This window comes from Heteronotia binoei, chromosome 5 (genome assembly GCF_032191835.1).
Source record: "Heteronotia binoei isolate CCM8104 ecotype False Entrance Well chromosome 5, APGP_CSIRO_Hbin_v1, whole genome shotgun sequence".
Classification (NCBI taxonomy): Eukaryota; Metazoa; Chordata; class Lepidosauria; order Squamata; family Gekkonidae; genus Heteronotia; species Heteronotia binoei.
This window is the reverse complement of record NC_083227.1, coordinates 145,795,260-145,802,736: the sequence shown is the minus strand read 5'-3', so window position 1 is coordinate 145,802,736 and position 7,477 is coordinate 145,795,260.

Below are 7,477 nucleotides of genomic sequence, written 5' to 3'. Positions count from 1 at the left end.
AGCATAGAAAGCATAAGCTCAGATAAACAGGAGTACATGTAGAAATTTTCTTGATTCATTTGACTTTTAAAAAAAGTTAGATACATAAAGCGCACAAGCTATAATAATGTTCACTAGAAAGCTTTCTTTATGGTGCATCTTCGACATACATGGTACTTTATGAGGGTACACAAAAAGGTTTCTGTACTAATGAACTTGCAATCAAAAGCTTGGCTTGAAGACAACACAGAAATGGGAAAGAGGCCAAAGCAGGGGAAGAGTATGCATTCATTCCAAATATACATGTGTTGCAGAATTTAGGCCTGAGTGAGCCTAGGCCTTTTCTGTTGTAGCAAATGGGGCCTAGTAAGTTCTGTTCCTTGGTTCAGCATTCCATTTGGGGAGGCAGTTCTCAGCATAAGGAGCAACAACAGGTATTGTTATTGTAGGGAACAAAAGATTTGGATATGCTGAGGCAAGGAATATTTGGATAGCTGAGGTAATGGATCCAGTCTCTAGCCAGTCTCACTCTGGCCCGTTGAACTCTGGTGGGATTTTGGGGTGTCCTGGGTGCTTCCCTGGGCACCAGGATCCATCAACAATGTGCTTAGCTTTAGTTTTAGTAGGGGAAGAACTAGGGGCCCTATCAGTGACTTCATGGGGAAAGTGGATTTTGATACAAGATTTAAAAGAAGTGAGAGAGGTGTTTGGGGAAGCTGTTCTTGGCATAAGTAGCAACAACAGGTATTGTTATTGTAGGGAACAACAGATATTTGGATAGCCAAGGCAGTGGAGCTAAAGGTCTCAAACAAGGATGTATTGGGATGTGAAAGTGGAAAGATAGAAAAATTACATTTACTGTGGATATCTGTTCAAAGTGGGTCAAAGGTGGGACAATTTTGATTCTTAGGGAGGATGAACCCTCCTGGTAATAGGTGAGAGTCTTATACTAAAGTTCCTAAAACAAAGAGCTTATTCATAACCTCCTAGACAAAATATGGAAAAGCACTCCCTCCCAGACTATGGAAATAAATCAACAGCAGTAAAAAGAAATCCAACCGTATCCATAAGCCAAAGGTAAATGAGCACATTCACAAAAAGAAAACAGAAAAGAGAGGCACCCACCTAGATTTCAACTAAGCTGGTTATTAGGAGATTGTGTTTTGGTCTCTTAAAGAAGCAGACTCCCTGAATCCTTCAGTTAATTATAGGCCGTTTTCCCACTGAGCTTACCTCGGAGCGACGTCCCTCTTCACCACGCGTCTGCGCGGATTTTCCACCAACTGCTCTGAGGCTGCTCCGAGGAACCAGGAAGTTCCCAACCTTTTGCGTGGCAGATGTAAACCGCTGAAAACCAGTTTACATCTGCGACGCAAAAGCTGCGGCACTTCCTGGTTCCTCGGAGCAGCCTCGGAGCAGTTGGTGGGAAATCCATGCAGACGCTGCGCGGTGAAGAGGGACGTCGCTCCGAGGTAAGCTCAGTGAGAAAACGACCATAGATTCAGGTGGGAAGCCATGCTGGACTTAATCAACAGAACAAAGGCCGTTTTCCCACTGAGCTTACCTCGGAGCGACGTCCCTCTTCACCGCATGTCTGCGCGGATTTCCCACCAACTGCTCCGAGGCTGCTCTGAGGAACCAGGAAGTGCCACGGCTCTTGCGTCGCAGATGTAAACTGCTAAAACCCAGTTTACATCTGCGACGCAAAAGGTCGGGAACTTCCTGGTTCCACGGAGCAGCCTCGGAGCAGTTGGTGGGAAATCCGTGCAGACGCTGCGCGATGAAGAGGGATGTCGCTCCGAGGTAAGCTCAGTGGGAAAACGACCATAGATTCAGGTGGGAAGCCATGCTGGACTTAATCAACAGAACAAAGGCCGTTTTCCCACTGAGCTTACCTCGGAGCGACGTCCCTCTTCACCGCGCAGCATCTGCGCAGATTTCCCACCAACTGCTCCAAGGCTGCTCCGAGGAACCAGGAAGTGCCACGGCTTTTGCGGCGCAGATGTAAACTGGTTTTTAGCGGTTTACATCTGCGACGCAAAAGGTCGGGAACTTCCTGGTTCCTCGGAGCAGCCTCGGAGCAGTTGGTGGGAAATCCGCGCAGACGCTGCGCGGTGAAGAGGGACGTCGCTCCGAGGTAAGCTCAGTGGGAAAACGACCAAAGTTTGAGTCCAGTGGATCTTTTAAGACCAACAAAGTTTAATTCTGGGTATAAGTTTCCCTGTGCATGCTCACAAAAGCTTATACCAAAATTAAACTTTGGTGGTACTGATGGTGCCACTGGACTCATACTTTGTTCTCTTCTCTTCAGCTGAACATTGGTGTCTTTAGCAGCAGCATGGTGAGACCAAATGTGTTGTTATACATTAAAGCAGGCTCAGCAGTTTATACCTTGGTACGTAGCCAAATATGGCTAGTTCTGTGAGCACATGAGATATTCACCTCCCTGATTAACATGCTCCTCCCATCCTGACTGACACATTGCAGAAGCAAAGCAGAGTACAATCTCAGGAAACTACAGGAGCTCTGCATGGGAAATGGTGAGACTGGGAAATGATAGAAGCTGCTTTTCGCATGGAATGTGGCCATGCTGTGTCCTCACCTTCCCTGGCTACTCCTAAGATGGTGACTGCTTGCAAGGGATCTTTTTAAGCCCCAAAAGCTATAAATGGGAGGAAGAAGTGATATCAGAGGACTGGAAGGGAGCTTAAAGGAGGAAGAGGGGTTAAAGGAGGAAGAGAAGGAGTGAGTTGTCAGTGTCTTATGAGGTTCTAGTTAGTGACTGAGGAAGACAGAAGACAGCATGAATGTATGCATGAATCTGAGCATGACTACTTACAACGTAAACACGAAAGAAATCAGCAAAACAATGCAGCAGCAGAAACCATACTGAAAAGCATGTCAATACAAAGTTATTATTGCATAAATTTATGCTGTTATTAATCAACATGCCAAATCCATGAAGCTGTTTACTTTCAACCATGCAACAGGGCTCTTGTAAACTTGTTTTCTCTTGGTCTCTTGCTCTGAATTTTAATGTAGTTTCTGTCTCTAATTATAAAAGGCTGCTGACCTGCAGGTTCAGGTGTTGGATTAAGATCTAGGAGGCACTGGCTCAAATTTCCACTTACCACCACGGGCAGTTGGGTGCTGGGCCAGTCAGAACAGGTTTTTATAAGAAAAAGAAGAACTGCGTATACTACTTTTGGAGGGATGGCGAGATAAAAATGTGTCAGCCAGACAGATAAGCAACCAAGGAACCTCCTGCTACCAAGAGAAGTTTTCCTAAGAGTCAAATCTGCCATCTCTGAAGCTACTGGAGAAAAGGAGGGAGGGGGGCAAGGCTATAAGAGCACTGAATATAAAAACAAGGAGTTTGTGCTAAGACAGGGTGCTAAAGAAGGGGTTTAAGGAAATATGTCACCTAATAAAAACAACAAATGGTGAGTGATTTTAACAGCATAGTGCTGGATGGAGGCAATGCACAACAACTGAACACAGACAGAAGGGGGAGGAGGTTGCAGGCTCAAGGTAAGAGATGATCACAGCAGGAATCAAGATATCAAGCAAGGGGGCAAGAAAGCAAAGGCCCAAATTTTGCAATGTGATAAAGGGAGAGGCAACTTGATTTGAGCACCAGATTGAATATAGGGACAAGAGTTAGAGGTAATGCCTTAGGCCATGTTCTATCTAGACTAAAGATCATAGGCTGGACCAGCAAGGGAAAACAAACTTGATCGAAGCTACAAAAAACAAGGGAAAGCTAAATGCAAATATCCTCAGACTAAGAGGATGGTGCCAAGATCACTTGGACCAGATATAGGCAAACAAGGAACTTAAGATATTGTTCCAACAGAAGCTGGAGGGTGATTGAAGGATTTAAGGTGGAACAAATGACTGGAAATCATAGAGGCTGTGCTTATGGACACAAGTGCTGTTATGGGGCTGTGTTGCTACTATCTATCTTGGGATTTTTGCAATAAAAAAAGGCCTCTAGAGCACAGATGATTCCGGGGAGTGAGTTTTTAATTCACAAATGGGTGGGGGGGGGAGCAGGGCTGTCTTCTGAGGGAAGATGCTCTCTTTAATGAATAGTGGAGGAGGGCCTTCTTGAAGTGCCCTAAGTGCTGTTTTGTAGTTCCAAACTCTAAACCTTCTCCATACCTCCATATCTCTCTCACATAAGCAGGGCCCATTATCGTAGGCATGGTGTCTATGGATATAGCAAACAAATGACAAGGGAAAAGACTGGGAAGAAGGTTGAGAAGTTCAGTCTTGGACATATGTTTGAAACAGTGATAAGGTATCCAGGTAGAAATATCAAACAAGTAATCAGAGATTCAAGACTGGAGGGAGGGAGAAAATTCAGGGGTAGAGCTGGGTTTCATCATCATGTAGGTAATGAAAGCCTACATGGTGGAGTTACCCACAGCCAATGTGCAGAATCAAACAGAGCCAACAGACACACTAGAAAATCTAAGAGACAGAGGGGAAAGAAGAACCAGGTAACAAATATGTAATCTTTCATTGAAATCTGCCTCCGTTCCTGAGGACTGGAAGGTAGCAAATGTCACCTCCATCTTTAAAAAGGGTTCCAGAGGAGATCCGGGAAATTACAGGCCAGTCAGTCTGACTTCAATACCAGGAAAGTTGGTAGAAACCATTATCAAGGACAGAATGAGTAGGCACATTGATGAACACAAGTTATTGAGGAAAACTCAGCATGGGTTCTGTAAGGGAAGATCTTGCCTCACTAACCTGTTACAGTTCTTTGAGGGGGTGAACAAGCATGTGGACAAAGGGGACCCAATAGATGTCGTTTACCTTGACTTCCAGAAAGCTTTTGATAAAGTTCCTCATCAAAGGCTCCTTAGTAAGCTCGAGAGTCATGGAGTAAAAGGACAGGTCCTCTTGTGGATCAAAAACTGGCTAATCAATAGGAAGCAGAGAGTGAGTATAAATGGGCAGTCTTCGCAGTGGAAGACGGTAAGCAGTGGGGTGCCGCAGGGCTCAGTACTGGGTCCCATGCTCTTTAACTTGTTCATTAATGATCTGGAGTTGGGAGTAAGCAGTGAAGTGGCCAAGTTTGCAGATGACACTAAATTGTTCAGGGTGGTGAGAACCAGAGAGGATTGTGAGGCACTCCAAAGGGATCTGTTGAGGCTGGGTGATTGGGCGTCAACGTGGCAGATGAGGTTCAATGTGGCCAAGTGCAAAGTAATGCACATTGGGGCCAAGAATCCCATCTACAAATACAAGTTGATGGGATGTGAACTGGCAGAGACTGAGCAAGAGAGAGATCTTGGGGTCGTGGTAGATAACTCATTGAAAATGTCAAGACAGAGTGTGATTGCAATAAAAAAGGCCAATGCCATGCTGGGAATTATTAGGAAGGGAACTGAAAACAAATCAGCCAGTATCATAATGCCCCTGTATAAATCGATGGTGCGATCTCATTTGGAGTACTGTGTGCAATTCTGGTCACCGCACCTCAACAAGGATATTATAGCATTGGAAAAAGTCCAGAAAAGGGCAACTAGAATGTTTAAAGGTTTGGAACACTTTCCCTATGAAGAAAGTTTAAAATGCTTGGGCTCTTTAGCTTGGAGAAACGTCAACTGCGGGGTGACACGATAGAGGTTTACAAGATTATGCATGGGATGGAGAAAGTCCTTTTCTCCCTTTCTCACAATACAAGAACTCATGGGCATTCAATGAAATTGCTGAGTAGTCAGGTTAAAACGGATAAAAGGAAGTACTTCTTCACTCAAAGGGTGATTAACATGTGGAATTCACTGCCACAGGAGGTGGCGGCTACAAGCATAGCCAGCTTCAAGAGGGGATTGGATAAAAATATGGAGCAGAGGTCCATCAGTGGCTATTAGCCACAGTGTGTGTGTGTGTGTGTGTGTGTATGTGTATAGGCCACTGTGTGATACAGAGTGTTGCACTGGATGAGCCACTGGCCTGATTCAACATGGCTTCTCTTATGTTCTTATGTTCAGGTGGGCAGCCGTGTTGGTCTGAAGCAGGAGAACAAAATAGTCAAGTAGCACCCCCCACTGATTGGCGGGAAAAGTGGCGCCGAGGCCAAGCGCTAAAAAAGCGCCCGCCACCGCTGCCTCCTTCCCACTTTCTCCCCGGATCTGTTTTATATTCAATTATATAACAGAAAATGCCGCTGAATTCAAGACAGAGATCTACTGCTGCTCCTACTAGAGTCCAATCCAGACATCTAAGAAAATTACTCAATTATTATACATACTCTTCCAATGTACTTGAAGCGTTGTCTCCATGTGACCAAACCCACACGCCCTTTTGGTCTATATTTTGCAGTCCTGTCCATGTGGAATCAATTAAAAACGTTTTTATCCATTCCTACAATTAAAATAACATTGTTATAACATTTTAAAAGATTTATTTATTTATTTTATGATTTATATCCCGCCCTTCCCAACAAGTGGCTCAGGGCGGCTCACAACACAAAGTTTCACATAAACAGAATTTAAGCATAAAAACAGTTAAAATAATTAATACATTTAAAATTTTAAGACATTTAAACCATTTAAAACATTAGGGACAGCAGGATTTAAAGCAGGATTTTTCAGACAGTGCTAACTTCTAGGCTTCCCAATCCCCAGGTCCCAGTGGGGGATCCCCTGGTTTTACAGGCTTCCCCCTGCCCCCAGCCAGCTGGCCGGAGGGAAGAAGCCCCGCTCCCACAGCCACCAGTACCTCTAGATCTCTCACAGGTTAAGAAACAAGTCTGGTTTTAAAGTGTGTGTGTGCGTGCGCCTTTAAAGTTAAGCAGGAAGCAGGAAGTACTTCATGGGGAAGGGTCAGCAGCAGCCTCTGGGAACACAGTCACTTCGTTTGTTTTGCTTTTGTTTCAGAGCAAGTAAGAGAGTATGTGTGTGTATGTGTATGAGAGAGAGAGAGCAGCATAGCCTCTGTAATTTTTAGATGTTGTTGCGGAGGAACCAGACCCAGAGAGAGAGGGAGAGAGAGTGTGTACTTTACAGAAGTCTTTGTAGGGGAGGTAGTAATAGTGTGTGTGTGTGTGTGTGTGCTTGTTTTACATTGTTTTCAGGGTCTTTGTATAGGAGCCTGTTTATGGGATAGAGGAAAACTCCACCTCTCTCTCTTTTTATTTGCCTGTGTTAGCCTGAAGAACAGCAGTTCCTGTGAGTAAAGCCCCAGGGAGATCACAAAAATGTGAGCTTGCAAACTCTACATTTTGGCTGCTTTTTGTGTGTTTACACTTTCATTTACTAGAATTGCAGCTATTGGGGGATGAGGAAATAATAACTATTCAGGTGAACTGCACTACTGTATTTTTATGCATTTATTTTGGAAATGGGAAAGTCTGGCTCTGCCCCAAAGTCTCCTGGCTCCACTCCCAAAGTCCCCAGATATTTTCTGAATTAGACTTGGCAACCCTACTAACTTCATGGAATCATAGAGTTGGAAGGGACCCCCAGGGTCATCTAGTCTAACT